General features: G+C 43.1%; 1 protein-coding gene across 1 annotated transcript in view; it reads right to left on the reverse strand.

Annotated features, from left to right (window-relative positions):
- Positions 1–2,228, reverse strand: part of EFCAB6 (EF-hand calcium binding domain 6) — a 264,360-nt gene extending 262,132 nt beyond the window's left edge. Inside the window, exon 1 of the mRNA XM_064368188.1 lies at positions 1,935–2,228. The gene's annotated coding sequence lies outside the window, so the exon portion shown is untranslated. The remainder of the gene's footprint in view (positions 1–1,934) is intronic.
- Between the last annotated feature and the right edge of the window lie 8,130 nt (positions 2,229–10,358).

Below are 10,358 nucleotides of genomic sequence, written 5' to 3' on the forward strand. Positions count from 1 at the left end.
AACTAGAAGTATAACTGAAGTAGTTATTAGTTATTCATATGTGATCTTAGTTATTCACAGGTGATCTTAATTCTTTTACTAATGTCTCTCAGAAGTGTGAACCTGGGGTGACATTGTGAAATGAATGACACTAAGGCAAGATGCTCTAAGCTCTCCATCACATCCGTGTAAGGGCTGCTGGAGGGCACCTCAGCTGTGCAGCAGCACCAGCGCTATGAAAGCGCCTGCTATTTAGCCAGCTAGGGAAGGAGATGTCCAAAGTGGCCGAGACATCTCCTTCCTGGGGAAGTTTGGAGAAAACTCCGCATCTCCAAGCTCCTGTGGTAAGACCTGACGGCTGTCAGCAGGCTCACAGACATCCAGGGGCTTAACTGTCTCTATGTGATGCCATGCTTCAGTGGTCATATCCCATGTCCACTTTCATGTTCTGCTTCTACACCTGGTTCCTTTATTCTTAGAAAAGATAATCAGCAACAGTAATATAAATCTTAATGTTTTAGATCTTTCTTGATAAGTATGGAAAAGGTGCTAATGCATTATGCTCCTTACCTTATTTTGGGTCCAAGAAATTCCTGAGCCCCTACCTGAATAACACATGATGTACTTGACCCCATCACTGCCATACCCTATCTACCCTGCCCCCAGTCTCTGACCACCAAGAACACACCCTACCTACCCTGTCCCCAGATTTGCAACTCAATAAAAGTGAGAGCGTCCAGCCATTCAGGGCCACTGCTGGTCTCCACAATTTGGGTAGCAGTGGACCCCCTGGCCCAAACTCTCTTTTCTCTATCTCCGTGTCTATGTCTTATATTTCTACAATTTCTTGTCTCCTCGCCAGCTGGGAGGGGCTCACAGAACCCTGTAGGGCTGGACCCTATAAAATAACCCAACAGAAAAATGGGTAAGGGATTTGAATAGACATTTCTTTAAAGAAAATATACAAATGACCAGTAAGCACATGAAAAGATACTCAACCTCACTAGTTATAGAGAAATGCAGATCAAAACCACAATGAGATACACTTTACATTCATTAGCAAGGCTGTAAAAAAGAAACAGAGAATAACAAGTATTGGCAAGATTATAGAGATATTGGAATCTTCATATTACTGGTGGGTATAGATGCTTTGGAATAGAGTTTGACAATTTCTTAAAAAGTTAAACATAGAGTTGCCATATGGCCAAGCAATTTCACTCCCAGGTATATACCCAAGGGAATTGAAAACATGTGTCCACCAAAAAAAGTTATACTTAAATATTCATAGCAGCACTATTCACAACAGACAAAAAGTGGAAACAACCCAAATTTCCATCAATGGATGAGTGGATAAACCAAAAGTGGTATATCTGTTCAGTGAACTATTATTCAGCCATAAAAAGGAATGAAGTACAGATTCATGCTGTAACATGGATCAACCTTGAAGACATTATGCTAAGGCAAACTCCCAAAACCACATACTGTATCATTCCATTCATATAAAATGTCCGTAACAGGCAAATCTAAAGACAGAAAGTAGGTTAGTGGGTGGCAGGGGGGTGGGAGGAGCGGTGGGGAGCAAAGGCAAAAAAAAGAAATGTGGGGATCGCTCCCATGTGAAGCCCCTCGGAATTAGGCCTCACTATATGGTGAGCTTGAGCCCGGACACAGTTTCCCGTTGGAGGCAGTCGAGATCTGGGAAAGTTAAACTGAGATCAAAGGATATCTAAAAACAACGTTGCTAGACGATGAGGTGATACCTATGTGGTCTGAGAAGACATTGTGTTTATTTTCTGTTTCTGCATTTTATGACTTTGTCTACCCATTTGCTGGGTCCTGTGCTTGTTCTTGTGACTGCTGTTTGCATAGATAACAGGCTTACTGCCTCTCTGGTGCCTTGCATAGATAGTTAACTTTTTAACTTTAGGTTTCCCCAACCTGATAATGAGACCCACCTGGACGACTTGATTGTATCCGATTATGTATCTGATTTTACTATTGTGTTATCTGCTGCCTAAGCTTGTATCCCGAGGACTTTCTGTTCCTTTTGATGTATGAGATAATGGTGTCTGTTCCTGCAAATGAAGTAGGACAAAGATATATATACTAACTGTGTGCAAAATAAATTTGCTGTTTAAGCAATTGCTTACTCAGTCCTCCAGACCTCGCTTTCTCTCTCTCTTTTCTTCCCGCACACTCCCCTATTCAGGTTGGAACCCTCTTGCTGGCCAAGAGTCCCCGGCATACGTGCCGGCCTCTCGGGAACCCAGAAGGAAAGTCGATTGGTGGTTGCCAGGAGCTGGAAGAAGAGAAGAATGAGACCGCTGATAGATACAGGGTTTCTTTTAGAGGTGACAAAAGTGTTCTGGGATTAGATAGTGGTGATAGCTGCACAACTTTGTGAATATACTAAAAACAACTGAACTACACACTTTAAAAGGATGTGAATTTTATGGTATATGAATTATATCACAATTAGAAAAAAGTGGGGAGAGAAGGAGAAGATGGAGGAGGAAGCAGAAGACAGAAGAGCAGTAGCAGCAGCACTGCGTGAGCCACGGGAGACATTGCTCCCCTGGGCACCTTTGGCAAAGGTGGTTCCCTTTCACTAATTTCTAAGGCAATATGTTTACTTGAAAGTTATTTAGATTACGATTTAAATACCTTAGAGGAAGCCGGGCAAAAGCAAGACATCCAGATGTAACCCAGTGAGAGTCACAGCGGTGTCCTGCTTACCATCAGCCAGGTTCACGCCCTTACTGTCAGGGCTAACTTGGCTGTGGTCCTACCACAGCATGCCTAATGCTCAGTGGTCACCACACTGTTACATGCCTTTGTGATTTTTAACTCATAGATTCTGCCAGTCTGTAGCAATGAGGAGTTTCTGAAATACTTACTAGTATTTCAGAAAATAAGGGGAAATTTAGTCTGACTCATTCCTTTTTGGGTACTGTCAACATAAGAGTGAATTAAGAAGGCCAAGCCCCAGCTCTATTAGGAAGTTTACAGCATAATTGTCTGAGGCTCCTAACCCTCAGGAAAAAAAAAAAAAGAGAGAGCGAGTCTTCCTACCAGGTTCCACGTATTAAATGCAAGTGCAAAATTAGTTAATATTCAAAAATAGATGGATGTGGATGGCATGAGTATACATAATCAGACCAGATGATGCTTCTGAAGTCCTCAATTTCAAGAATCTCAAAGTTGACAGGGTTGAGGAAATAAATAAGAATTTTTTTTAATGTGCAAGAAATCCCCATTGGCTAGTACTCTGCTTTCCCTCTCTGGGCAGGTACTGACTCTGCCTTGCACTGTACAGTCCAGAGACTTGTCTTTATTTGCCACAGTCAGATGGCAGGTTCTGTAGGTACCATCCCGTGGTTTATATCACAGGAGCCCTAGAGCCTCAGCAATCCCCCACACATCCTTCTCGGACAGGATTAATTTAACAGAATTTAAACACTGCAGAGATAAACTTCCAGAATTATACTGAGGAACACAGCTTGGTATGTGTTCACACAGTCAACACATATTTATTAAGTTCCTCTCTGGAAATCAATGAAAAAAAACAGGTAAAATCCAAAACCTTGTGGATCTTCTACTGTAGACATGGAAGGCAAGCAATGAACAAATTAAATCATACAAGTGAATCAGGTCTATGGAGACTGATGGAGCAGAGAAGAATAACGGGCATTAAGCAAAGATCTAAAAGAGACCAAGAGGGAAATCAGGCAGTTATGAGGACAAAGAAGCAACAGGCAGCCAGATGAAAGACAGCCTTGCAGGCCAGTGGGACGCTTGGCTCTTACTGTGACATCTGACATGTGGAGCCTCTAGGGGATTAGTGCATAGGAGATGATCTGGCCTCTGGGTTAAAGGAATACCTCTGGCTGTATGTCACAAATAGGCTTACAGGTGCAAGCGAGAAGATGAAGACAAATGTAAGTCTACTGCAATAATCCATGCAAGAGAAGACAGTGGCTCAGACCAGGTGGTTTTTGTAAGAGTACTGAGAAGTGATCAGATTCCAGCCATATTCTGATGGAGGAGTCCATCATACTCTCTGATAGATTTGATTCAGCAAACAAAAGAATGGTTGGATGGAATGGCCATTACTTGAGATGGGAAAGACTGCAGGTAGAACAGGTTTACAGAAGATCCAGACTTCCATTTTGGACATTCAAGTTTAAGATGCCTGTTGGGTATCCAAGTAGAGATATTGAATAGGTCACTGAATACATGAGTTTGAGCTCAGGGGAGAGACTGGGCCGAGATCACACCAGTGCACTTCAGCCTGGGTGACAGAAGTGAGACTTTGTCTCAAAAAAAAAAAAAGTTTCAGACTTGCCAAAATATCATGGATATAAAGGCATAATATGAGATAAATCCATCAAGAAAGTAGGTGTAAAAAAAGAAAAAGTCAAAGGGCTGAGCCTTGGGGCCCTCCAACATTCACCATTGAGGGGATGAAGAAGAACCAGGAAAGGAGACTGAGAAAGACCAGAGGCCACAGTTCTAAAAACCCTGAGAAGAGTAAGTTCTAAGGAGGAAGGGTGATGGTGTGTGTCAAATACTAGTCCCCTATAGGCACCACCGAGGACCCCAATATAACAGTGTTGAGGTAACAGTGTTGGGAGAATGGTGGGGGAAAGCTGTCTAAGTGAGTTCCTGAACAATTCAGAGGAGAATGCGTAACAGTAAACAGAGACAGCAGCTTCAAAGAACTCTGCTGTAACAGGGAGAAACAGTAGAGCTGAGAAGCAGCATGATGACTGGTCTCGGGAGACATTTCTTCAGGATGGGAGAATCAGCAGCATGTTTGGACACTCTTGACGGAACCTAGTGGCAGGGCAAAGGATAATGCAGCAGGAGAGAAAGAAGAGCTTCGCTGGTTCCCACGGTTGGCCAGTGGAGATGGGATCCCATGGACAAATAGCAGGATGAGCCTTCATGGTGACAAAAGAGAAGCTGGAGAATGTGGACCCAAGTGTTGTGATGGGAGGTTGTGGCAGCTACCTTCTGATTCTATTTTCTCCTTGAACTAGGAAGTCAGGTTATTGGCAGTGAGCGAGGCTGGGAAGAATCTCAGGATTGAGATGACAGGACATGGAATGAAACACTGTCTAGAAGAGAAGGCAAGTAGGGGAGAGGGAGAAGTGAAGGGACAGCCAAGGAACCATAAAAGCCATCCGAGGTTCATGGACATGAACCTGTGGTTGTGTGTTTTTCTCCAGTCATGCTCAGCAGCACGGGTGCATTGGGTTTTATTTGGGTCAGGGTCTTGACAGGCAACTGTGATACCACAAGTCAAGGGTGTGTGCAAGGGAAGTGGAGGTGTGCACCTCTTGCCCAGGAAGGAGCGTCAAGAGTGTTGGGAATTATCTGTGGAACTGAAATAATAAAACAAGATTGAAGACATTAAGAGACAAGAAACTCAACCTGATGAGGAATTTCAAGAAGGAAAATACATTATCTAATTCAATTATTTATTGGGGACTCACAGAGCCGAGAAATGTGCTTAATACTTATAAAACTTATCTTTTAACCCTTCCCATGCCGTTATTGTTCTTCCCATTTCACAGGTGAGAAAACTGATGTTCAGATCAATTCCTGGGCTACATGACTATGGAGCCCCAAGGCTGGAGACTAAGGATCTCTCTTCTGGAACCAGGAGAATTGCTCTTCCCAGATATCAAGTTCGCATGGTTGCCAATAACCACAGCTTTCTTGTCTCTTTTTACAAAATTAATAACACCTACCTTGAGAGCAGCCGAAAGTCACTGGCTACCTAGGGCTGTGTGATGGGGACGCTCAGTCTCACAAATTACCCGGCTCTCCAAGCACATGGAGAATATCCACGGTTACTGCATTCCTTGTTGCAGTGGTTGCTGATGCACAGAACTGTTCTCTTTATTCTACCCATAAATCCACTTCCTAATAACAATAAGGCATGCCAGGGCTTTGGCCTCCTGCCTTATTACACCACCTGAGGAGTAAGATAATCACCCAGAAATGCACTGCCTGTTGTGCATTTTATTACTTGAATACAAAGTGATTCAATTCAAGAAATACTTAGTTGAAGACAGCATGGAAAAAAAATAATAATCATATGAAAAGTAATTCCTCCTAATGGCACAGAGTACACTGCAGGGAATAATCCTCTTCCAGCGGGAGAATGGTCTGGATGACCTGTTAGGTCTCCTCTAGTTCTAATTTCTACCAATTGGAGGATCATAAAAGCGAGTTAAGACTTCAATTACAATATGAATATTCCAAAGAGCCAAATATGGATAGTTCTGAAAATGGAGCCTATTGGGTGTTCTAACTAAACATTCTTGGAATAAGCATTTTCTAAACAACCATTCTCTCAACCATGCATTCTTCAGCAAACACTATAGGCCACGCATTGGCTAGGGTCTAGGAAGAGAAAGAGAAATACAACAAACCCTGGCCCTCTAGTCACTCACCATTTAACTCAGAATGTTATAGAAAATGGCAACGTGTTGTGAAAAGAAAGAATAAGGCATCCCCACAGCATCTCCAACTAACACTACTGTAGCCTGGAGAAATCCGGCATTGCTCTGTAGGATACCTGTCTGGCTAGAGCAGATAAGAGTGTGAACTCGATCAATCACTCTATCTCCAGGGTCAGATTAAAGACTTTTCCCAACAGATACCATCCATCAGTTCATCTGGAGGGCAGAAAGAGCTCTTCCATTTGTAGATGCTTCAAGCAGAAATAACATGATATTTTATTGTCATTAATGCCATTATTTGTAAATTCATTTCTTTTTCATTTTTAAAAATGGATTTTTAAAGGGCCGTGAAAGCAAGCATATAGCTTTAAAACAGTGGTTCTCAATGTGTGGTGCCTGAACCAGCACTTTGAGATCTTTTTTTTAGAAATGTACATTCTCAGGCTCCACCCAGACAAACTGACTCTCTAGGGGTGGGTCCCAGCCATCTGTATTTTAATAAGCTTGAGACCAGTGCTTTAGAAGAATCTGAAGTTGATTGACAAAGATGAGTTTATAGTTTTTGCCTTTAAAGAGGTTCATGTGTAAAGTTTCCTACTTTATATCAAAATGAAATTAAAAGCCAGCAGCAAACATTACATTTAGGTGCTTCAACTAGCAATAAACGAGCATCTATTTTGCTGGGCACTGGGTGGTATCTCATTTAATCATCAACCTTGTGACAATCTTGTAAGTTAGACATTATTACCCATATTTTTAGAGGTGGAAAAATTAAATGCCAGAGAGAAAAGGCCAAATTTACTCAGTAACAGTGAAGCTAAGACCCAAACTCCACTGAATTTAATCCTTGGCACAATTTTGTCCAATTGTGCCAGCGTGTGTGTGTGTGTATACACATTTGCCTACATGCATGTGAGGGACTGGTGTGTATTCTTATGTAAACAGATAAGAAAAATGAAGTTTGCATACATTTGATATGACCAGAAGAAAATCTGTGTATCAATCCACAAGAATGGATACCTGGAGTTTGCAAAATGGTTTAACAATTCTGCAGTCTACTCAAGAGAACATATAGAAAATTAAAAGCATGTCATCTACACACATTTCTAATCAGGGTTCGTGCCACCAACATTTGAAGACCAGTCCTGCCTCCCCCACGCCAGTCTCATACTGCCTTAATATCTCAGACAGACTCTACTGGCAACTCCTAGTCTACTGTTCTAAACATAGGAATTATAAGAATGCAAGTTGATTTACAAATATATTCTAAATGATAGGGTATCGCAAAAAAACAATTTAGCCAGTCATCTGAATTCAATTTAGCAGAAAAATCTGAGCTTAGAAACTGACCTGCCTCCACAGCCAGGCAACACCATAGCCACGCATTTGGGACGCAGCCTCCCTCCACCAAGGGGCTCCCCAGGCCCTGCACAGCCCCTCGACCTGCCCAAACCTCGTGGTTGCAGACACCTTCTCTCACAGCATGTTAGGTCTACCCCCACACACTGTAAGACCCACCCCATAAACCTAGAAATCAAATGAAAAGTATGACAAAACTCGCAAAGTTGATATATTTTAATGGAGTAGGATATCACTGCTATAACTGCTAACTAGAAAATATGTAGAAACATCAAAACACATTTAGGACAATGTCAAGAGAAAAAGTACAGTGGGGCATACACTACAAATACAACAGTGTGAAAATGTGCTGTAGCAAATAGACAGGGACTAGAAGACATGACAAAAATAGGTACCTGGGTATGATGGAGACGTTGATCCTTTGATGTTAAATGTTCTTTAATAAGCGTGCCATGGCATGTTCTAGACATCATGCCTACCAGTGCCCACGAGGCAGGATGAGAGCTGGTTCCTGCCCACATCTCCCCTCTCACGGCCCCGTGGGTCCCTCAGCCCTACTCTGCCCCGGCCGACTCCTCTGCCTTGAGACCTCCTGGAACGTCACCTTCTGGAGGCCTCTCTGACCACCCTGCATCCTCCCTGCAGAGTCTCTCACACAGCCTGCACTTCCCCTGCACTGCATATACCCCAGCTTGGTGTTACATTTGTAGCTGGGAAATTATGAACTCCATTATAAGCTCCATGAAATAAAAGGGTGTTTTTATACCACTCTACCCCGAGCCCTAGAGTACTCAGCACATAACTGCAGCTCCAGAGTACTGACAAATAAATGGTTTCCATAGCCCTGCCATTCACACAGCAGTCCTCCCAACACACACACACTACACATTCACCACACATACACCACACATACACACATCACACCTTCATCACACACATACCAAACACAACTCACCCCCACAGAAACACACACATCTTACCAAACACATACACACCACAGACCACTTACACCCCACAGACACACACACTACACACTCACCACATACTCTCACCATACACACTCACCACACACACTACACACTCACCACACACACCACACACACAAACACCTTCATCACACACGTACCTACCAAACACAACTCACCCACCACAGAAATACACACACCACATACGAGCCACCCCCAGAGAAATACACACACCATACACACCAAACGCACACACACACCACAGACCACTTATCCCCCATAGACACACACACAGAATAATAGCACACATGCACACCACATGTCCTTCTACTCTTGTATTTTATTTAAGACCCTCTCTTTTTTCCACCATTCAAGGTAGAAGTTTCCATACCATCCACGATTCCTCACTCATGCCCCTACTGAGAACTGGTGGCCAGTGTCAGCCAGGTTTCCTTAATGAACACCCTCCACCCCATGACGGTTCAATATCTGTCTTCCCTCAGACTGTTCATGCCGTGGGAGCCAGAGTAGGGTCTCATCATGTGCCTAGCACGTCATCCTCCAAAATATGATGAATGTTAAGTTGAACCAAATTAAATAATTGTGTTTTGGATTAGTTTACACTAGCATGAATGTCTTGTTGCACCACAGAACAGATCCTAAAGAAAAAAGCTTACATTGTTTTATTTGTAAATACTCTGTATCGTGGGCATAAAAAACTAATTTCAGGAGCTGTCTCAGAAATTCACTATTACCTCATGAATATTGTCAGACCCACCACACCTGACGCGATGACAGACACAGATATGGCAACCGAGAAAAAACCAGTTGTGTCAGAAAAACTGACCACAAGCGTGCTGTCAAACAGTTGTTCCCATCTCAAAACTGTTTCGCTCAAAGCCATTTAAAATGTAAGAGCTAGCAACAATTATGCTGTCTCCCAGCTCCTATAAGCAGATGAGGAGTGCTGAGCACATGCTATTTATAGTCAAGCCAAGTCCAAGCATGTCCTCAGATCCTGCAGGGTTGCAATGGTTTCCTAGCTTCAGGGTTCAGGAACTAAAAGTCTTGCTGCTGCTGCCACCTATTGCAGGAAATGTGAATCTAGGTTCAAGGAAAGCTGGATTGTTGAGTGGGCCCTGTTGTCCCACAGTGATGTGGTGGAATGGTTCTCTGAACTCACTGCAGTTGTCTAGTATTTCCATTCATGCTGAGCACGAAATTAAGGTCATCCACTGCTAAAACCTATAAGCCATGGCTTCCTGATGTGATATATGTGAGAATTCCTGGCAGGGTGTGGTGGCCAGTAATCCAAGCACTTTGGGAGGCTGAGGCAGATGCATCACTGGAGGTTAGGAGTTTGAGACCAGCCTGGCCAACATGGTGAAACCCCATCTCTACCAAAAATACAAAAGTTAGCCGGGCGTGGTAGAGGGTGCTTGTAATTCCAGCTACTCAGGAGGCTGAGGCTGCTTGAACACCAGAGGTGGAGGTTGCAGTGAGCTGAGATCGTGCCACTGCACTCCAGCCTGGGAGACAAGAGCAAAACTCTGTCTCAAAAAAAAAAAAAAAGAGAGAATTC

Source organism: Aotus nancymaae, unplaced genomic scaffold (assembly GCF_030222135.1).
Source record: "Aotus nancymaae isolate 86718 unplaced genomic scaffold, 86718_ANA_hifiasm-v0.15.2.pri h1tg000076l, whole genome shotgun sequence".
Taxonomy (NCBI): domain Eukaryota; kingdom Metazoa; phylum Chordata; class Mammalia; order Primates; family Aotidae; genus Aotus; species Aotus nancymaae.